Below are 24,032 nucleotides of genomic sequence, written 5' to 3'. Positions count from 1 at the left end.
GGTGATCGGCGGCCATTTTGTGTCTTGTGGTGCGCCAGCACAAGCTGCGACCAAGTGCATTTAACCCTCAATGGTGTGGTTGTTTTTTGGCTAAAGCCTACATCAGGGTGAAGCTGTCACACCAAGTGCATTTAACCAGCAATAGTCTGTTCATTTTTTGGCCATATACAAAATCAGGGGCAAGCTGCGCCTGTCACCAAGTGCATTTAACCCTCAATGGTGTGGTTGTTTTTTGGCTAAAGCCTACATCAGGGTGAAGCTGTCACACCAAGTGCATTTAACCAGCAATAGTCTGTTCATTTTTTGGCCATATACTAAATCAGGGGCAAGCTGCGCCTGTCACCAAGTGCATTTAACCCTCAATGGTGTGGTTGTTTTTTGGCTAAAGCCTACATCAGGGTGAAGCTGTCACACCAAGTGCATTTAACCAGCAATAGTCTGTTTATTTTTTGGCCATATCCCAGTCTAATTCTGTCACTAAATCCATACCGGTCACCCAGCGCCTAAATACTAGGCCTCAAATTTATATCCAGCTAAATCTGTCCCTAGTGCTGTAGCTGGGCGAGTTATTTAGTGTCCGTTCAAGCACATTTCTTGTTCTGGGTTGAAATACAATTCCCAATTTAGCAATTTCATAATTTAGTGGTTTCTGCTATATCAGAGCTATTTGAAATCTATCCCTAAAAGGGTATATAATATTCAAGGTGCACATTGGGTCATTCAGAATAACTTCACACACACCCGCTACTGTGTATTTCCAAGTCTAATTCTGTCACTAAACCCATACCTGTCACGCAGCGCCTAAATACTAGGCCTCAAATTTATATCCAGCTAAATCTGTCCCTAGTGCTGTAGCTGGGCGAGTTATTTAGTGTCCGTTCAAGCACATTTCTTGTTCTGGGTTGAAATACAATTCCCAATTTAGCAATTTCATAATTTAGTGGTTTCTGCTATATCAGAGCTATTTGAAATCTATCCCTAAAAGGGTATATAATATTCAAGGTGCACATTGGGTCATTCAGAATAACTTCACACACACCCGCTACTGTGTATTTCCAAGTCTAATTCTGGCACTAAACCCATACCTGTCACCCAGCGCCTAAATACTAGGCCTCAAATTTATATCCCGCTAAATCTGTCCTTAGTGCTGTAGCTGGGCGAGTTATTTAGTGTCCGTTCAAGCACATTTCTTGTTCTGGGTTGAAATACAATTCCCAATTTAGCAATTTCATAATTTAGTGGTTTCTGCTATATCAGAGCTATTTGAAATCTATCCCTAAAAGGGTATATAATATTCAAGGTGCACATTGGGTCATTCAGAATAACTTCACACACACCCGCTACTGTGTATTTCCAAGTCTAATTCTGGCACTAAACCCATACCTGTCACCCAGCGCCTAAATACTAGGCCTCAAATTTATATCCCGCTAAATCTGTCCTTAGTGCTGTAGCTGGGTGAGTTATTTAGTGTCCGTTCAAGCACATTTCTTGTTCTGGGTTGAAATACAATTCCCAATTTAGCAATTTCATAATTTAGTGGTTTCTGCTATATCAGAGCTATTTGAAATCTATCCCTAAAAGGGTATATAATATTCAAGGTGCACATTGGGTCATTCAGAATAACTTCACACACACCCGCTACTGTGTATTTCCAAGTCTAATTCTGGCACTAAACCCATACCTGTCACCCAGCGCCTAAATACTAGGCCTCAAATTTATATCCCGCTAAATCTGTCCTTAGTGCTGTAGCTGGGCGAGTTATTTAGTGTCCGTTCAAGCACATTTCTTGTTCTGGGTTGAAATACAATTCCCAATTTAGCAATTTCATAATTTAGTGGTTTCTGCTATATCAGAGCTATTTGAAATCTATCCCTAAAAGGGTATATAATATTCAAGGTGCACATTGGGTCATTCAGAATAACTTCACACACACCCGCTACTGTGTATTTCCAAGTCTAATTCTGGCACTAAACCCATACCTGTCACCCAGCGCCTAAATACTAGGCCTCAAATTTATATCCCGCTAAATCTGTCCTTAGTGCTGTAGCTGGGCGAGTTATTTAGTGTCCGTTCAAGCACATTTCTTGTTCTGGGTTGAAATACAATTCCCAATTTAGCAATTTCATAATTTAGTGGTTTCTGCTATATCAGAGCTATTTGAAATCTATCCCTAAAAGGGTATATAATATTCAAGGTGCACATTGGGTCATTCAGAATAACTTCACACACACCCGCTACTGTGTATTTCCAAGTCTAATTCTGGCACTAAACCCATACCTGTCACCCAGCGCCTAAATACTAGGCCTCAAATTTATATCCCGCTAAATCTGTCCTTAGTGCTGTAGCTGGGCGAGTTATTTAGTGTCCGTTCAAGCACATTTCTTGTTCTGGGTTGAAATACAATTCCCAATTTAGCAATTTCATAATTTAGTGGTTTCTGCTATATCAGAGCTATTTGAAATCTATCCCTAAAAGGGTATATAATATTCAAGGTGCACATTGGGTCATTCAGAATAACTTCACACACACCCGCTACTGTGTATTTCCAAGTCTAATTCTGGCACTAAACCCATACCTGTCACCCAGCGCCTAAATACTAGGCCTCAAATTTATATCCCGCTAAATCTGTCCTTAGTGCTGTAGCTGGGCGAGTTATTTAGTGTCCGTTCAAGCACATTTCTTGTTCTGGGTTGAAATACAATTCCCAATTTAGCAATTTCATAATTTAGTGGTTTCTGCTATATCAGAGCTATTTGAAATCTATCCCTAAAAGGGTATATAATATTCAAGGTGCACATTGGGTCATTCAGAATAACTTCACACACACCCGCTACTGTGTATTTCCAAGTCTAATTCTGGCACTAAACCCATACCTGTCACCCAGCGCCTAAATACTAGGTCCTCAAATTTATATCCCGCTAAATCTGTCCTTAGTGCTGTAGCTGGGCGAGTTATTTAGTGTCCGTTCAAGCACATTTCTTGTTCTGGGTTGAAATACAATTCCCAATTTAGCAATTTCATAATTTAGTGGTTTCTGCTATATCAGAGCTATTTGAAATCTATCCCTAAAAGGGTATATAATATTCAAGGTGCACATTGGGTCATTCAGAATAACTTCACACACACCCGCTACTGTGTATTTCCAAGTCTAATTCTGGCACTAAACCCATACCTGTCACCCAGCGCCTAAATACTAGGTCTCAAATTTATATCCCGCTAAATCTGTCCTTAGTGCTGTAGCTGGGCGAGTTATTTAGTGTCCGTTCAAGCACATTTCTTGTTCTGGGTTGAAATACAATTCCCAATTTAGCAATTTCATAATTTAGTGGTTTCTGCTATATCAGAGCTATTTGAAATCTATCCCTAAAAGGGTATATAATATTCAAGGTGCACATTGGGTCATTCAGAATAACTTCACACACACCCGCTACTGTGTATTTCTAAGTCTAATTCTGTCACTAAACCCATACCTGTCACCCAGCGCCTAAATACTAGGCCTCAAATTTATATCCTGCTAAATCTCTCGTTAACGCTGTCCTGTTGTGGCTGGGAAAGTTATTTAGTGTCCGTCAAAGCACATTTTTTGTTCTGGGTTTAAATACAATTCCCAATTTAACAATTTCATAATTTAGTGGTTTCTGCTATATCAGAGCTATTTGAAATCTATCCCTAAAAGGGTATATAATATTCAAGGTGCACATTGGGTCATTCAGAATAACTTCACACACACCCGCTACTGTGTATTTCCAAGTCTAATTCTGTCACTAAACCCATACCTGTCACCCAGCGCCTAAATACTAGGCCTCAAATTTATATCCTGCTAAATCTCTCGTTAACGCTGTCCTGTTGTGGCTGGGAAAGTTATTTAGTGTCCGTCAAAGCACATTTTTTGTTCTGGGTTGAAATACAATTCCCAATTTAGCAATTTCATAATTTAGTGGTTTCTGCTATATCAGAGCTATTTGAAATCTATCCCTAAAAGGGTATATAATATTCAAGGTGCACATAGGGTCATTCAGAATAACTTCACACACACGCTTCTGTGCATTTCCAAGTCTAATTCTGTCACTAAATCCATACCGGTCACCCAGCGCCTAAATACTAGGCCTCAAATTTATATCCAGCTAAATCTGTCCCTAGTGCTGTAGCTGGGCGAGTTATTTAGTGTCCGTTCAAGCACATTTCTTGTTCTGGGTTGAAATACAATTCCCAATTTAGCAATTTCATAATTTAGTGGTTTCTGCTATATCAGAGCTATTTGAAATCTATCCCTAAAAGGGTATATAATATTCAAGGTGCACATAGGGTCATTCAGAATAACTTCACACACACGCTTCTGTGCATTTCCAAGTCTAATTCTGTCACTAAATCCATACCGGTCACCCAGCGCCTAAATACTAGGCCTCAAATTTATATCCAGCTAAATCTGTCCCTAGTGCTGTAGCTGGGCGAGTTATTTAGTGTCCGTTCAAGCACATTTCTTGTTCTGGGTTGAAATACAATTCCCAATTTAGCAATTTCATAATTTAGTGGTTTCTGCTATATCAGAGCTATTTGAAATCTATCCCTAAAAGGGTATATAATATTCAAGGTGCACATAGGGTCATTCAGAATAACTTCACACACCCGCTACTGTGCATTTCCAAATCTAATTCTGTCACTAAACCCATACCTGTCACCCAGCGCCTAAATACTAGGCCTCAAATTTATATCCCGCTAAATCTGTCCTTAGTGCTGTAGCTGGGCGAGTTATTTAGTGTCCGTTCAAGCACATTTCTTGTTCTGGGTTGAAATACAATTCCCAATTTAGCAATTTCATAATTTAGTGGTTTCTGCTATATCAGAGCTATTTGAAATCTATCCCTAAAAGGGTAGATCATATTGAAGGTGCACATAGGGTCATTCAGAATAACCTCACACACACGCTTCTGTGCATTTCCAAGTCTAATTCTGTCACTAAATCCATACCGGTCACCCAGCGCCTAAATACTAGGCCTCAAATTTATATCCCGCTGAATTTGAATACAATACATTGGGCCAAATAATATATTTGTTGTTGTGGTGAACCATAACAATGAGAAAAACATCTAGTAAGGGACGCGGACGTGGACATGGTCGTGGTGGTGTTAGTGGACCCTCTGGTGCTGGGAGAGGACGTGGCCGTTCTGCCACATCCACACGTCCTAGTGTACCAACTACCTCAGGTCCCAGTAGCCGCCAGAATTTACAGCGATATATGGTGGGGCCCAATGCCGTTCTAAGGATGGTAAGGCCTGAGCAGGTACAGGCATTAGTCAATTGGGTGGCCGACAGTGGATCCAGCACGTTCACATTATCTCCCACCCAGTCTTCTGCAGAAAGCGCACAGATGGCGCCTGAAAACCAACCCCATCAGTCTGTCACATCACCCCCATGCATACCAGGGAAACTGTCTCAGCCTCAAGTTATGCAGCAGTCTCTTATGCTGTTTGAAGACTCCGCTGGCAGGGTTTCCCAAGGGCATCCACCTAGCCCTTCCCCAGCGGTGAAAGACATAGAATGCACTGACGCACAACCACTTATGTTTCCTGATGATGAGGACATGGGAATACCACCTCAGCATGTCTCTGATGATGACGAAACACAGGTGCCAACTGCTGCGTCTTTCTGCAGTGTGCAGACTGAACAGGAGGTCAGGGATCAAGACTGGGTGGAAGACGATGCAGGGGACGATGAGGTCCTAGACCCCACATGGAATGAAGGTCGTGCCACTGACTTTCACAGTTCGGAGGAAGAGGCAGTGGTGAGACCGAGCCAACAGCGTAGCAAAAGAGGGAGCAGTGGGCAAAAGCAGAACACCCGCCGCCAAGAGACTCCGCCTGCTACTGACCGCCGCCATCTGGGACCGAGCACCCCAAAGGCAGCTTCAAGGAGTTCCCTGGCATGGCACTTCTTCAAACAATGTGCTGACGACAAGACCCGAGTGGTTTGCACGCTGTGCCATCAGAGCCTGAAGCGAGGCATTAACGTTCTGAACCTGAGCACAACCTGCATGACCAGGCACCTGCATGCAAAGCATGAACTGCAGTGGAGTAAACACCTTAAAACCAAGGAAGTCACTCAGGCTCCCCCTGCTACCTCTTCTGCTGCTGCCGCCTCGGCCTATTCTGCTGCTGCCGCCTCGGCCTCTTCCTCCGCCTCTGGAGGAACGTTGGCACCTGCCGCCCAGCAAACAGGGGATGTACCACCAACACCACCACCACCACCTCCGTCACCAAGCGTCTCAACCATGTCACACGCCAGCGTTCAGCTCTCCATCTCACAAACATTTGATAGAAAGCGTAAATTCCCACCTAGCCACCCTCGATCCCTGGCCCTGAATGCCAGCATTTCTAAACTACTGGCCTATGAAATGCTGTCATTTAGGCTGGTGGACACAGACAGCTTCAAACAGCTCATGTCGCTTGCTGTCCCACAGTATGTTGTTCCCAGCCGGCACTACTTCTCCAAGAGAGCCGTGCCTTCCCTGCACAACCAAGTATCCGATAAAATCAAGTGTGCACTGCGCAACGCCATCTGTGGCAAGGTCCACCTAACCACAGATACGTGGACCAGTAAGCACGGCCAGGGACGCTATATCTCCCTAACTGCACACTGGGTAAATGTAGTGGCAGCTGGGCCCCAGGCGGAGAGCTGTTTGGCGCACGTCCTTCCGCCGCCAAGGATCGCAGGGCAACATTCTTTGCCTCCTGTTGCCACCTCCTCCTTCTCGGCTTCCTCCTCCTCTTCTTCCACCTGCTCATCCAGTCAGCCACACACCTTCACCACCAACTTCAGCACAGCCCGGGGTAAACGTCAGCAGGCCATTCTGAAACTCATATGTTTGGGGGACAGGCCCCACACCGCACAGGAGTTGTGGCGGGGTATAGAACAACAGACCGACGAGTGGTTGCTGCCGGTGAGCCTCAAGCCCGGCCTGGTGGTGTGTGATAATGGGCGAAATCTCGTTGCAGCTCTGGGACTAGCCAATTTGACGCACATCCCTTGCTTGGCGCATGTGCTGAATTTGGTGGTGCAGAAGTTCATTCACAACTACCCCGACATGTCAGAGCTGCTGCATAAAGTGCGGGCCGTCTGTTCGCGCTTCCGGCGTTCACATCCTGCTGCTGCTCGCCTGTCTGCGCTACAGCGTAACTTCGGCCTTCCCGCTCACCGCCTCATATGCGACGTGCCCACCAGGTGGAACTCCACCTTGCACATGCTGGACAGACTGTGCGAGCAGCAGCAGGCCATAGTGGAGTTTCAGCTGCAGCACGCACGGGTCAGTCGCACTACAGAACAGCACCACTTCACCACCAATGACTGGGCCTCCATGCGAGACCTGTGTGCCCTGTTGCGCTGTTTCGAGTACTCCACCAACATGGCCAGTGGCGATGACACCGTTATCAGCGTTACAATACCACTTCTATGTCTCCTTGAGAAAACACTTAGGGCGATGATGGAAGAGGAGGTGGCCCAGGAGGAGGAGGAGGAGGAGGAGGAAGAGGGGTCATTTTTAGCACTTTCAGGCCAGTCTCTTCGAAGTGACTCAGAGGGAGGTTTTTGGCAACAGCAGAGGCCAGGTACAAATGTGGCCAGCCAGGGCCCACTACTGGAGGACGAGGAGGACGAGGATGAGGAGGAGGTGGAGGAGGATGAGGATGAAGCATGGTCACAGCGGGGTGGCACCCAACGCAGCTCGGGTCCATCACTGGTGCGTGGCTGGGGGGAAAGGCAGGACGATGACGATACGCCTCCCACAGAGGACAGCTTGTCCTTATCCCTGGGCAGCCTGGCACACATGAGCGACTACATGCTGCAGTGCCTGCGCAACGACAGCAGAGTTGCCCACATTTTAACCTGTGCGGACTACTGGGTTGCCACCCTGCTGGATCCACGCTACAAAGACAATGTGCCCACCTTACTTCCTGCACTGGAGCGTGATAGGAAGATGCGCGAGTACAAGCGCACGTTGGTAGACGCGCTACTGAGAGCATTCCCAAATGTCACAGGGGAACAAGTGGAAGCCCAAGGCCAAGGCAGAGGAGGAGCAAGAGGTCGCCAAGGCAGCTGTGTCACGGCCAGCTCCTCTGAGGGCAGGGTTAGCATGGCAGAGATGTGGAAAACTTTTGTCAACACGCCACAGCTAACTGCACCACCACCTGATACGCAACGTGTTAGCAGGAGGCAACATTTCACTAACATGGTGGAACAGTACGTGTGCACACCCCTCCACGTACTGACTGATGGTTCGGCCCCATTCAACTTCTGGGTCTCTAAATTGTCCACGTGGCCAGAGCTAGCCTTTTATGCCTTGGAGGTGCTGGCCTGCCCGGCAGCCAGCGTTTTGTCTGAACGTGTATTCAGCACGGCAGGGGGCGTCATTACAGACAAACGCAGCCGCCTGTCTACAGCCAATGTGGACAAGCTGACGTTCATAAAAATGAACCAGGCATGGATCCCACAGGACCTGTCCGTCCCTTGTCCAGATTAGACATTAACTACCTCCCCATAACCATATATTATTGGACTCCAGGGCACTTCCTCATTCAATCCTATTTTTATTTTCATTTTACCATTATATTGCGATGCTACCCAAAGTTGAATGAACCTCTCCTCTGCCTGTGTGCTAGGCCTAAATATATGCCAATGGACTGTTGCAGTGGTGGCTGACATGAAGCCTGATTCTCTGCTATGACATGCAGACTAATTCTCTGCTGACATGAAGCCAGATTGTCTGTTACGGGACCTCCCTCCTCTGCCTGGGTGCTGGGCCTAAATTTATGACAATGGACTGTTGCAGTGGTGGCTGACGTGAAGCCTCATTCTCTGCTATGACATGCAGACTGATTCTCTGCTGACATGAAGCCAGATTGTCTGTTACGGGACCTCTCTCCTCTGCCTGTGTGCTAGGCCTAAATATATGCCAATGGACTGTTGCAGTGGTGGCTGACGTGAAGCCTGATTCTCTGCTATGACATGCAGACTGATTCTCTGCTGACATGAAGCCAGATCCTCTGTTACGGGACCTCTCTCCTCTGCCTGTGTGTGTGCTGGGCCTAAATATATGCCAATGGACTGTTGCAGTGGTGGCTGACGTGAAGCCTCATTCTCTGCTATGACATGCAGACTAATTCTCTGCTGACATGAAGGCAGATTCTCTGTTACGGGACCTCCCTCCTCTGCCTGGGTGCTGGGCCTAAATATATGCCAATGGACTGTTGCAGTGGTGGGTGACGTGAAGCCTCATTCTCTGCTATGACATGCAGACTAATTCTCTGCTGACATGAAGCCAGATTGTCTGTTACAGGACCTCTCTCCTCTGCCTGTGTGTGTGCTGGGCCTAAATATATGCCAATGGACTGTTGCAGTGGTGGCTGACGTGAAGCCTCATTCTCTGCTATGACATGCAGACTAATTCTCTGCTGACATGAAGACAGATTCTCTGTTACGGGACCTCTCTCCTCTGCCTGTGTGTGTGCTGGGCCTAAATATATGCCAATGGACTGTTGCAGTGGTGGCTGACGTGAAGCCTCATTCTCTGCTATGACATGCAGACTAATTCTCTGCTGACATGAAGACAGATTCTCTGTTACGGGACCTCCCTCCTCTGCCTGGGTGCTGGGCCTAAATATATGCCAATGGACTGTTGCAGTGGTGGGTGACGTGAAGCCTGATTCTCTGCTATGACATGCAGACTAATTCTCTGCTGACATGAAGACAGATTCTCTGTTACGGGACCTCTCTCCTCTGCCTGTGTGTGTGCTGGGCCTAAATATATGCCAATGGACTGTTGCAGTGGTGGCTGACGTGAAGCCTCATTCTCTGCTATGACATGCAGACTAATTCTCTGCTGACATGAAGACAGATTCTCTGTTACGGGACCTCCCTCCTCTGCCTGGGTGCTGGGCCTAAATATATGCCAATGGACTGTTGCAGTGGTGGGTGACGTGAAGCCTCATTCTCTGCTATGACATGCAGACTGATTCTCTGCTGTCATGAAGCCAGATTGTCTGTTACGGGACCTCTCTGCTCTGCCTGTGTGCTAGGCCTAAATATATGCCAATGGACTGTTGCAGTGGTGGGTGACGTGAAGCCTCATTCTCTGCTATGACATGCAGACTAATTCTCTGCTGACATGAAGACAGATTCTCTGTTACGGGACCTCCCTCCTCTGCCTGGGTGCTGGGCCTAAATATATGCCAATGGACTGTTGCAGTGGTGGGTGACGTGAAGCCTCATTCTCTGCTATGACATGCAGACTAATTCTCTGCTGACATGAAGCCAGATTGTCTGTTACGGGACCTCTCTCCTCTGCCTGTGTGTGTGCTGGGCCTAAATATATGCCAATGGACTGTTGCAGTGGTGGCTGACGTGAAGCCTCATTCTCTGCTATGACATGCAGACTAATTCTCTGCTGACATGAAGACAGATTCTCTGTTACGGGACCTCCCTCCTCTGCCTGGGTGCTGGGCCTAAATATATGCCAATGGACTGTTGCAGTGGTGGCTGACGTGAAGCCTCATTCTCTGCTATGACATGCAGACTGATTCTCTGCTGTCATGAAGCCAGATTGTCTGTTACGGGACCTCTCTGCTCTGCCTGTGTGCTAGGCCTAAATATATGCCAATGGACTGTTGCAGTGGTGGGTGACGTGAAGCCTCATTCTCTGCTATGACATGCAGACTGATTCTCTGCTGTCATGAAGCCAGATTGTCTGTTACGGGACCTCTCTGCTCTGCCTGTGTGCTAGGCCTAAATATATGCCAATGGACTGTTGCAGTGGTGGGTGACGTGAAGCCTCATTCTCTGCTATGACATGCAGACTGATTCTCTGCTGACATGAAGCCAGATTGTCTGTTACGGGACCTCTCTCCTCTGCCTGTGTGCTAGGCCTAAATATATGCCAATGGACTGTTGCAGTGGTGGCTGACGTGAAGCCTCATTCTCTGCTATGACATGCAGACTAATTCTCTGCTGACATGAAGCCAGATTGTCTGTTACGGGACCTCTCTCCTCTGCCTGGGTGCTGGGCCTAAATTTATGACAATGGACTGTTGCAGTGGTGGCTGACGTGAAGCCTGATTCTCTGCTATGACATGCAGACTGATTCTCTGCTGACATGAAGCCAGATCCTCTGTTACGGGACCTCTCTCCTCTGCCTGTGTGTGTGCTGGGCCTAAATATATGCCAATGGACTGTTGCAGTGGTGGCTGACGTGAAGCCTCATTCTCTGCTATGACATGCAGACTGATTCTCTGCTGACATGAAGCCAGATTCTCTGTTACGGGACCTCTCTCCTCTGCCTGTGTGTGTGCTGGGCCTAAATATATGCCAATGGACTGTTGCAGTGGTGGCTGACGTGAAGCCTCATTCTCTGCTATGACATGCAGACTAATTCTCTGCTGACATGAAGACAGATTCTCTGTTACGGGACCTCCCTCCTCTGCCTGGGTGCTGGGCCTAAATATATGCCAATGGACTGTTGCAGTGGTGGCTGACGTGAAGCCTCATTCTCTGCTATGACATGCAGACTAATTCTCTGCTGACATGAAGACAGATTCTCTGTTACGGGACCTCTCTCCTCTGCCTGGGTGCCGGGGCCTAAATATCTGAGAATGGACTGTTCCAGTGGTGGGTGACGGGAAGCCAGATTCTCTGCTATGGAACCTCTCTCCAATTGATTTTGGTTAATTTTTATTTATTTAATTTTTAATTTAATTCATTTCCCTATCCACATTTGTTTGCAGGGGATTTACCTACATGTTGCTGCCTTTTGCAGCCCTCTAGCTCTTTCCTGGGCTGTTTTACAGCCTTTTTAGTGCCGAAAAGTTCGGGTCCCCATTGACTTCAATGGGGTTCGGGTTCGGGACGAAGTTCGGATCGGGTTCGGATCCCGAACCCGAACATTTCCGGGATGTTCGGCCGAACTTCTCGAACCCGAACATCCAGGTGTTCGCTCAACTCTACTTCTGACTCCTGCTGACTTGTCTCAGATGGAGTAGCCCCCCCTGGGAATTCATTCAGCATTGCGACTTCCTCATCTTCCAGCTCCTGCTCCTCGATGGCTTGATCAATGACACGACGCAATGCACACTCCAGAAAGAAGGCGTAAGGTACAATGTCACTGATGGTGCCCTGGATGCGACTGACCAGTTTGGTGATCTCATCAAATGGCCTTAGAAGTCTGCATGCGTCGAGCATGAGCAGCCACTGGCGTGGTAAAAAGAAACCAAGCTCCCCAGAACCTGTCCTGCTGCAGTGTTCGTACAGGTAGTCATTAACGGCACGTTGCTGCTGGAGCAGCCTATCAAGCATATACAAGGTGGAGTTCCAGCGCGTCGGGCTGTCACAAATCAGAAGTCTGACAGGCAGGTGGTGTTGCCGCTGACAGTCAGCAAGGCGAGCCATGGCCGTGTAAGCTCTTCTAAAATGGCCAGAGATTTTCCTGGCCTGCCGCAAGACGTCCTGGACCTCGGGGTATTTGGCAACGAATCGCTGTATGACTAAGTTCAAGACATGTGCCATACACGGCACGTGTGTCATTTTGCCCTGTTTCAATGCACTCAGCAGATTGGCACTGTTGTCGCACACCACTTTACCAACTGTCAAATTGAGAGAGGTTAGCCACTGATCGGCCTGTGACCACAGAGCTGAAAGCAGTGCAGGACCTGGTGTGGCTCTTGGCTTCCAGGCACAACAGCTACAGCATAGCATGGCAACGTCTCACCTGGCACGTCGTATAGGTTCTGGGGAGCTTGGGGGTTGCAGCAAAAGAGGCGGTAGCAGTGGAAAAGGAGGAGTCAGCCGAGGAGGAGACGGAGGATGGAGTAGGAGGAGGAGAAGAAGAAGCAGGCCTGCATGCAATCCGTGATGGTAACACCAAATCCACATGGGTGCCACGGGTTACATGCTTGACGGCCGTCAGAAGGTTCACCCAGTGGGCAGTAAAAGTTATGTACCTTCCCTGCCCGTGTTTGCTAGACCACATGTCTGTGGTCAGATGTATCTTGGCACCGACACTGTCTGCCAGAGATATATTCAATTGCCTCTGAACGTGCCCATATAGCTCTGGGATGCCCTTCTGGGAGAAATATTTCCTTCTTGGGACCTTCCATTGCGAGGTGCCAATGGCCACAAATTTTCTAAAGGCCTCAGAGTCTACCAGTTTATATGGCAGTAGTTGGCGGGCTAGCAGTTCTGACAAGCCGGCGGTCAGCCGTTTGGCAAGAGGGTTATCCGGCGTCATCAACTTTCTACGCTCGAACATTTGGGCCACGGAAGCCTGCCTTCTGCCAGATGAACGTGACGACGGCACGGTGGAAGCTGGAGTGGATGACAAATGGGAGGAGAGAGGAGAAGGAGAAAAGGCAGGAAGTGGAGCGCCAGGAGTGTGGCTTTGTGGGTTCTGACGGAGTTGCTCCCACTGGGCTTGGTGATGGGAGGTCAGGTGCCTTCTTAAGGCAGTCGTCCCTAGGTGAGTGTTGGGCTTACCGCGACTTATGCGTTGACAGCACAGGCTGCGGATGGCAACACTATTGTCAGCAGCTGACACGTTAAAAAAAGCCCACACTGCAGAGCCATGTGCCGGCGTCCTGGGAGCGCAAGATGTGACCGTGCATGGTGGATGGCTCGCTCCAGATACATTTGCAGTCTGCTTTTTGCCTCCTGTGCACTGAGAGTTCTGCCTGCTTCTCCTCCTTCTCCACCCTATCTGCTGCTCCGTCTCTCCCTCTGAGCTCCCCTCCTCTTCCTCTTTTGTGGGCACCCACGTGACGTCCATCGACACGTCATCATCGTCACCTTCACCATCACTGACATTAGAGATCTCGGAGTAGGCAGCAACAGCGGGGACCACCATCCTTGGGCTGATCTGGGTACTGTTGTCAGACAGCTGGGTGGCGGCCATTGCTACCTCCTCTTCCTCATCCAATGCCAAGAATGGCTGCGCATCGGTAAGGTCTGGGAATGGATGGGAAAATAATTCCTCTGACTAGTGGAGGGGCTATGGTGGTGGTGGTGTCTTTGGGGGTGCACACAGCAGAGAATGAGGAGGGTGCAGATACAAAGGATGAGGAGGGTGCAAAAGCGGAAGGCTGAGTGAGCCACTCAACCAAGTCTGGTGCGTCCTTTGACGTAATCGCACGCACCTTCTCCAACTTCCCACTTAGGCTAAAGCCTGGTGCACCTGCCCGACCCCTACCACCCCTGCAGAACGACCTGCCTCTTCCTCTGCCTGTCATTTTCAAAATGACCCTGTGCCAAAGTCCCTAGAGAACAGCAGCATTTGTGGAAGCAGATATATCGCAGGCCTCAATCAGTATTTTGTGGAAACAGGTATATAGAACACCTGAATCAATATTTGGTGGAAGCAGGTATAGCGCACCCCTCAATCAGTATTTTGTGGAATACGGCGTATCACAGGCCTCAATCAATTTTTGGTGGAAGCTGGTATATCGCACCCCTCAATCAGAATTTTGTGGAAGCAGGTATATCAAACCACTTAATCAATATTTTGAGGAAGCAGGTATATCGCACCCCTCAATCTGTATTTTGTGGAAGCAGGCATATAGAACCCCTTAATCAGTATTTTGCAGAAGCAGGTATATCGTACCCCTCAATCAGTATTTTGTGGAAACAGGTATATAGAACCCCTGAATCAATATTTGGTGGAAGCAGGTATATCGCACCCCTCAATCAGTATTTTGTGGAAGCCGGTGTATCGTGGGCCTCAATCAATATTTGGTTGAAGCAAGTATATTGCACCCCTTAATCAGTATTTTGTGGAAGACAGTGTATCACAGGCCTCAATCAATAGTTGGTTGAAGAAGGTATATCGCACCCCTTAAACAGTATTTTGTGGAAGCAGGAATATAGAACCCCTTAATCAGTATTTTGTAGAAGCAGGTAGATCGCACCCTTCAATCAGTATTTTGTGTAAACAGGTATAAAGAACCCCTGAATCAATATTTGGTGGAAGCGGGTATATCGCACCCCTCAATCTGTATTTTGTGGAAGCGGGTATATTAAACCCCTTAATCAGTATTTTGTGGAAGCATGTATATCGCACCCCTCAATTAGTATTCTGTGGAAGTAGGTATATAGAACCCCTTAATCAGTATTTTGTGGAAGCAGGGATATCGCACCTCTCAATCAGTATTTTGTGGAAATAGGTATATAGAACCCCTGAATCGATATTTGGTGGAAGCAGGTGTATCGCACCCTTCAATCGTTTTTTTTTTTCTGCGGCAACAGGTATATCACACCACTTGCAATTAGTTATTCCAATAGTGTTTGTTCCTCTATATAGCTGTGGTATCGCAGCAGAACCACACACAACTGTTGCACAATACAAATGCACTATAATATACTTTCTATGTTAGAAAGTATATTATAAGAAGTGATGGCCATGGGCTGCCATCTTAACTCACAAGTCCGGCGATGCACAGGTAAGTGCTTACCTGTGCCTGTGCCGGGAGCCGGTCTGAAGCAAATTAGGTCACCGGGAGCCGGCAGTTCCCAGAACAGCCCGATGAAGGCCCCCGGCGGCTGTTCTCGGAACTGCCTACTCCCGGTGACCACATTTGTTTCAGACCGGCTCGCGCACAGGAACAGGTAAGTGTGTATGTAAAACTGCCATAAAATACTCAACTTCTGTATTTCAGTTTCCAAGATAGTAGTCAAACAGTATCTAAATAATCCTGCCAAAGTGCCTTACAGGTCACCGTAATTACTAATAAATACAAATTATTATGCAAATTCTATTTAAGTGTAACAAAGATTAAATATTTTGTTTTTCAGTTTAACTCATGGATGGCATTGTGTCTCAGGGCTCTTTTGATCACTGAAAACAATCTCGGACACCTGTGATAATTAGATTGGCAGTTGAGCCCAACTTAAGGAAAAACTACTAAAGGTTAGTGTTCCACATTATTAAGCAGAGCACCATTTTCAAGCAATATGGTGAAAAAAAAGGATCTCTCTGCTGCCGAAAAGAGAGAAATAGTTCAATGCCTTGGACGAGGTATGAAAACATTAGATATTTCATGAAAACGTAAGCGTGATCATCGCACTATTAAGAGATTTGTGGCTGATTCAGAGGACAGACGGGTTCCTGCAGATAAAGGCACATTGAGGAAGATTTCTGCCAGATCCATGCATTGGATCAAGAGAGCAGCTGCTAAAATACCATTACATCGCAGCAAACAGATATTCGAAGCTGCTGGTGCCTCTGGAGTCCCACTGACATCAAGGTGTAGAGTCCTCCAGAGTCTTGCAACTGTGCATAAACCTTCTATGCGGCCACCACTAACCAATGCTCACAAGCAAAAATGGCTGCATTAGGCAGAAAAATACATGAAGACTAATTTTCAAACAGTCCTGTTCACTGATGAGTGCCGTGCAACCCTGAATGGTCCAGATGGATGGAGAAGTGGATGGTTGGTGAACAGCCACCCTGTTCCAACAAGGCTGCGACGTCAGCAAGGCGGTGGTGGAGTCATGTTTTGGGCTGGAATTATGGGAAGAGAACTGGTTGGCCCCTTTAGGGTCCCCGAAGGTGTAAAGATGACCTCTGCAAAGTATGTGGAGTTTCTGACGGACCACTTTCTTCTCTGGTACAGAAGGAAGATCTATGCTTTCCGTAACAAAATCATCTTCATGCATGACAATGCACCATCTTATGCTGCAAAGAATACCTCTCCATCAATGGCTGCTATGGGGATAAAAGGAGAGAAAGTCATGGTGTGGCCTCCATCCTCCCCTGACCTCAATCCTATTGAGAACCTTTGGAGCATCCTCAAGCAAAAGATCTATGAGTGTGGGAGGCAATTTATATCCAAACAGCAGCTCTGGGAGGCTATTCTGACATCTTGCAAACAAATTCAAGCAGAAACTGTCCAAAACCTCACAAGTTCAATGGATGCAAGACTTGTGAAGCTGCTATCAAATAAGGGGTCCGATGTTAAAATGTAACGCGACCTGTTAAAAAGTTAAAATGTTGTTAAAAGTTTGATTGAAATAGCTTTTGATTTCAGTAATTATGCTGCAAACACAACAAATTACAATTTTCAGTTCTTTACAACCTATAAAGTGTTTTGAAACTTACTGAGCGTAATAATTTGGAACAGTACATTGTAAGTTTTTTATGTTTAAAAAAAATACTGGTATCATTAGGTTGGTTCAATAAAATTTGAATTGTACTCTTAATAGTTGATAACATGAGAATTATGCTGACTGTTATTTACATCAATTACGGTATTTAGGTCAATTAGAAAAAAAAAAATATTTGCACAATAATTTGGAACAGGGTGTAGTTACAGTCGTGTCACTGGTAGATATAGATCACAGTTTCTTTTTAGGGACACTCAAATTAAAACAAAAAACTTTATTATAATAATTTACTGAAAAACGTTTGTCGTTTTTTAGTAAATTATTATAACAAAGTGCCTTACAGCCTACAATTAATATTACTAACATACACTTTAAATTCATCTAGGCCAAAGACCATCACATTCCTCGGGTCATTCCTATTTTGGATATTTATGCTATAAAGTTTGGATAGCTGTAGGTAAAAAGTTTCCTGGACCTCCTATGGCAGCATAAGCACAAATGGGTTAAATCCCTCTAGGTACAACCAGAGACAGATTAATAGGCAGTTATGATCAATCATTCAATCCCCAGGGACCCTGTAAAGCTGAGCAGTAGGAAGGAGCCAGTGTATTTTATTTCTTTTTAGGTCATGATGAGGACAAGGTCTTACAACATAAAGAAATCACAGGATCCTGACGGCATACCGAGCTGTATACAGGGACAGGTCCCTGTGACGAAAGCACCTTCGTCACTGGGAGTTGGATAGGCCTGCTTGCCAGCCTCTTGCCCTGTGACTATGGCCCCTGGGACACTATTTAGGCATATTGGATTTCAAAGACACTGTTTCTGCCCCTTGGACTTTTTACTGGAACTATTTGGGGAATGGGACCATGTGCACGGTGAGGCAAAAATAAGACTTACAGCAAATTCCTGAACCTCTGAACCAATCTGGGTGATTTTTGGATAGGTTGTTCACCAAGATCAAGGCTATCAAGGGGTGTGACTTTTATGGGGATTTGGGGTGTTTTCTGTGGTTGGGAAAAATGTGTGTTTTCTGCCTGTAAGTGATTAAGTCCATTGTGTTTGTTAAATATGTCACAGGCAGAGTCCATTGTGTTTGTTAAATATGTCAAAGGCAATACCCATTGTGTTTGTTCATTGTGTCACAGGCAATGCCATTGTGTTGTTGATTGTGTCACAGGCAATGCCATTGTGTTGTTGATTGTGTCACAGGCAATGCCATTGTGTTTGTTGAATGTATAGTTTTAGAGTTACAGAAATGTGTGTAAAAGTATATTGTTCACTTGGAAATATTTAAGCTGATACCAAAATTAACTCAACTATTTCCCAAGCAGATGAATGGATGTGTTTAAACTGTAAAACTGTAAAGGATTGGCTGCTATGTTATGCCCTCAGTTCCCAACCAGGTCCACGTGGGTGGTAACCTTGTTGGAAAATGTGTATAAAAGGCAATGCTTGTGTGGTTATTAAAGAGTTCCTGTTTTACCTTCAACATAGAGCCTCATCTTATGTGTGTGGGGATTGCTATACGCTGTATACTCCCCTGGCTATAATCCCTAGCTCTTGTAAGAGCTGTTCCTGTTCCTTGTTCCTGCATTGCTCTCTGAAGGACGAGAAGTTCACCCACTGGAGCCTGGAGCCTTGTCGTAGGTCCAGGGTGGGTAGGAGATGGCGAGACCCCAACCAAGCTGCGGCGGTTCGTGGGGTCTGCAGTGCCTGATACCCCTGATGAAGCCAGAATAGCTGGCGAAACATGTTGGGGGGCGGAAATTAGTTTTTTAATCTGCTGACCACATTGAGCTTTTGCAGTGATCTGTGTGCCTGACATATCAACATATGCTGCCATTAGGCTTGCTCAATCTTGGTGTTTATACCCCAGACACGGGGGCCAAGTAGTTATCAGGCACAGGTTGAATCTGGTTATACAGCAGGGATGCTGGTGTGTGGTTGAGGGGTGTTAGTGCACTCCCGCCAATCCATACACCTTAGTGACCCATAATATACAGCAAGTCTCATGTGCTCAGTGTTTTTAACGCTATAGGTAGCTCACAATTTATTATTTCACTCGTGTTTTAACATGAATAAGTAAAAGTTATGTTTTATTAGTCTGGGACAAGAGTGGTTCCCACTTGTTAAGGGACCAAAAGCAATGGGACAGAATAATAATCATGTATCAAACTTTCACTTTTTTGCAAATCCTTTGCAGTCAATTACAGCCTGAAGTCTGGAACGCACAGACATCACCAGACGCTGGGTTTCATCCCTGGTGACAGTGGCGTAAGGATCGCCATAGCAATGGCTATGGGGCCTGCCGCCGACTGAGGATTAAAAAAATTAAAATAAAATTCATGTGGCGAGTGGGCTGGGCGTGGTGCGGTGATAGGGGGCGGTCGGACTCGGAGCCGGAGGTAGAGAGGCAGTCTGGGAGGTGGTTCGCCGGAAGTGGAGTCGCAGACTTGGAGCGGCACGTACAAGGATAGGAAGCTGCTGGAGTGTGGGTGGGTCCGGGGCCCACTGTGCCAGCTCCCTCCTGCAGCTGCATAGGTCCCAAATGTCGCGGGCGGCTGCCTGCATGTCCCGGCTTATGATAAGCCCGGCCATGCAGGCAGTGTTGTGCTCCACTCACTATGCAGTGCTGAGACAATGGATGGAGCGGACTGCGGCGGTGAGCCTGCCCCATACACAGCAGGTGCTGTGACGATCTCACCATCGTATAAGTGTCTGTCAATATGTATGCGTCTGTCCCTGTGCGTGTGTCTGTGTGTCTCTCCCTGTGTGTCACCATCACCATGCCCAGTGTTCCTATGTCTTGACGCAGCTGCAAGAAGAAGATGGAAGAGGAGGCAGCGCCACCAGCATGGAGTCCGTGGGAGAGACACAGGGAGGCACACTAAGGACGTAGGTAACACTACCACATGATCTACACTAGTGTTATCTGTGGTTTTTACATAGGACTGCAGGTAACACTACCACATTATAAACTCTAGTGTTATCTGTGGTTTTTACATAGGACTGCAGGTAATACTACCACATTATCAGCTCTAGTGTTATCTGTGTTTTTTTACATAGGACTGCAGGTAACACTACTAAATTTTCTGTACTCAGATAGCCAGTACTGTGTTATTACATAGGGCTGCAAGTGATATCTACCACATTATCTATACTCAGAGAGTTATCGCCCAAGGGCCCACATGAACCTGGAGCCGGCCCTGGGTGGGTGGGTGGCTTGGCGGCGCGTGCAGTACAGGTATGGTTCGGTCATCGGTGTCGTCCCGGTCAGTTCAAGTGGCTGAGGTGAGGGCTAGCTGGGGAGTGGGACTGAGTCTGTCACTGTTGCGGGGTGTGTCCAACCGAGGCGGCACGTGGCAGCATCAGTCAGTGGAGACGTGGAGGAGTACTGTAAATGGAGACTAGTGTAGTGTAGTGGACAAGTGGAGATTGTGGAGTTATTTCATCTGTGTGTGGTACAGCCGGATCTCAGTCAGCATCTTCCCTAATCCCTATTCACAGACACATATACCTGCTCAATCCTGGCAGGCGCAGCTGCATTTCTTTAAAAGGGGGGGGGGGGGGCAGTCATTTCTAGCTACGCCCCTGCCTGGTGATGCTCTGCCAGGCCTCTACTGCAACTGTTTTCAGTTCCTGCTTGTTCTTGGGGCATTTTCCCTTCAGTTCTGTCTTCAGCAAGTGAAATGCATGCTCAATCGGATTCAGGTCCGGTGATTGACTTGGCCATTGCATAACATTCCACTTCTTTCCCTTAGAAAACTCTTTGGTTGCTTTTGCAGTATGCTTTGGATCATTGTCCATCTGCACTGAGAAGCGCCGTCCAATGAGTTCTGAAGCATTTGGCTGAATATGAGCAGATAATATTCCCCGAAACACTTCAGAATTCATCCTGCTGCTTTTGTCAGCAGTCACATCATCAATAAAAGAGAACCAGTTCCATTGGCAGTCATACATGCCCACGCCATGACACTACCACCACCATGCTTCACTTCCGGGCCTTTTGGTGTTGCTGAGCTCACCGATGCGTTCCTTCTTTTTAAGAATGTTCTAAACAGTTGATTTGGTCAAGCCTAATGTTTTTGCTATCTCTATGTTGGGTTTGTTGTTTTTTCAGCCTAATGATGGCTTGCTTCACTGATAGTGACAGCTCTTTAGATCTCATCTTGAGAGTTGACAGCAACAGATTCCAAATGCAAATAGCACACTTGAAATGAACTCTGGACCTTTTATCTGCTCATTGTAATTGGGATAATGAGGGAATAACACACACCTGGCCATGGAACAGCCGAGAAGCCAATTGTCCCATTACTTTTGGTTCCTTAACAAGTGGGAGGCACATATGCAAACTGTTGTAATTCCTGCACCGTTCACCTAATTTCGTTGTAAATGCCCTCAAATTAAAGCTGACAGTCTGCAGTTACAGCACATCTTGTTTGTTTCATTTCAAATCCATTGAGGTGGTTTATAGAGCCAAAAAATTTAGAATTGTGTCAATATTTATGGACCTGGTTGTAATAATGCAATTCTATACCTCAGGTAAAAAAGAGGGACACTTGGGAGGTATGCATCATTCACCTCTTAAGCCTCATTCACACGTCAATGTTTTGGTCAGTGATTTCCATCAGTAATTGTGAGCCAAAACCAGGATTGGAGCCTCCACAAAGATAAAGTATAAGGGAAAGATCTGCACTTGTTCTGTGTTTAGCGCCGCACCTGGTTTGGGCTCAAAATCACTGATTTGTGAACGAGGCATTATGCTGGCTTTCCAGTGCGCTCAAAGCCCTTCCTTGGCTTCCTGCTTGCCTATTGACTCCCTTCAGTGAGAATTAGGTGCAGTGCTTCGCTAAAGCCTATGCTGGTCTATGTGGCTTGTGACCTGAGCATGTGCTGTTAGGTGGAGGGGAGCTAATGATACGGTGCATGCATGAATTACCTGGTGTGATGCTGGATGTGACTTCTGTATGAACCCAGGGTGTGCTCAGCCAGCAAGTGGTGGCCGCTGCTTATTGAAGTAAGGCAAACTACGCCAGTGCATTTATCCAGTTGCGTTTACTCTGCTGCTCTTACTGTATGTTAACTGCTGTTATGCCGACGTGATGCTGCACTCAGCCAGCAAACTGTGCCCTCTACTTACCAATGCAGGTAAGGCCTCATGCAGATTTGCAGATGGCTGTTCCTTGGCCGTTCCATGCATTAGGGACCGCGACTTGCAGTCCCCAATGCACGGGCAACATCTGTATGGATTCCGCAAACGAATTCAGACCCATTCAACTTGAATGGGTCTGTGCTCTGTTCCGCATCGCACCTTCCAGACCCATTAAACTTAATGGGTTCTCATCTGTGATGCGATGAACACGCGGCCGGTGCCCGCATAATGCGGACCTGTTTGTGGGCCGCAATACAGGCACGGCCATGTGCATGAGGCCTTAAGCAGACAATGTCAGTGCACTTACCAGAGCAATGTTATTGCAGAACAAGCAGCAAAGTTATGGCTGCTGTACTCTGGGAGATGTCTCAGTTGTGGCCATGATGGTCACTTCCAGAGTTCTCGGCTCCATTCACACGTCCATATAATGGGTCCAGATTCATTCTCTATGATAACAGAATCGATGTGGAGAGCACACTATGTGCTCTCCACATCCACATTTCCGGAGAGCACCCCCCAATCTTCCGATCCGCGGCTCCGGAAGAAAAAAAAAAATAAAAATAGAACATGTCCTATTCTTGCAGACAATAGGCAGTTCTATGGGGGTGCCGGACGGATGTATTGCGGATCCGCACACTACGGACGTGTGAATGGACCCTAAGTGTATGTTTTCTTATTAGAGATCTGGCTCTCGTGGAGACTCCAGGAAGAGTCTAGAAAATTCAGACACTACAGGGAATGCCAACAGCCTTTGCCATAAGAACTGGTTTCGGAGGTCTGTGCTTGTGTTCAGAGATTTCCTTCCAGGTGCCTTTTTCCCCTAAGACATAAGAATTCAGTCTTTCTTCATCTCCAGGAATTTTAGGAAAAAGATGGTATTAGAAGAAGTTCCATCTTAAGAGAAAGTTTCCTGGTGAAAAGGAAATTCAAAATGAAGACTATTTGATCTGTCAGGATGTTGTTGGAGGGATGATATCCTGACCACAATACATCTCACGGATACCTACCTGTACATGTCCATGTTACTCAGCCACAGGAAATTTCTCTGAATGATAGCAACAACAATCTTAGACATTGTTCATCTTGCTGACCATTCTGCATATCATCTGCTCCCAGAATTTTGTTACCAAGACTTCAGTAATTCTAAACAGGGTCCGTAAGGATGCAAGGCGTGACTGCTATCCCATACCTTGGCGATTGTTGGGCGAAGGAGTCCATCAAAAAATAACCTTTGTTGATTCTGCACACAACCATGCAGCTGTTATAAGATCATGGCTGCCAGATCAGTCACACCTCATCGCCACCTCAGGAGCTAAGTACCTGGTTTCATCATAAACTCTCACCAGCTAGAAAATAAGTTGTCATCAGAGAGGGGTGACTCAATTCTGAAAGGGGCATGTCACTTCAAAGTGTCCATTTGCTATGCCATGAAAATGTTTAATCTCCTAATTCATCAATAGATGTTCTTCTATGGGCCATACCTAGCTCATGTCCACTCCCTCCAGGACAATATACCTGGGTAATAAAAGCCCAAGGCCAGCTGTTCCGTTCCACAAAATACAGAATGCACACGGACGTCATCCGTATTTTTTGGAGACCGCAAAATACATACGGTCGTGTGCATGAAGCCTAAACCTAGGATTTTCCACTGAGGTTGTTAGTGCCATCTTAGAAAACCTACAAGTGAATGTGGCTGAGCTGCGATACCAAGCACAGCCACTATACAATATGCTTGGTAAGCGTCGAG

The sequence above is a fragment of the Bufo gargarizans genome, chromosome 1, assembly GCF_014858855.1.
Source record: "Bufo gargarizans isolate SCDJY-AF-19 chromosome 1, ASM1485885v1, whole genome shotgun sequence".
NCBI lineage: Eukaryota > Metazoa > Chordata > Amphibia > Anura > Bufonidae > Bufo > Bufo gargarizans.
Note: the sequence above shows the minus strand (reverse complement) of the source record.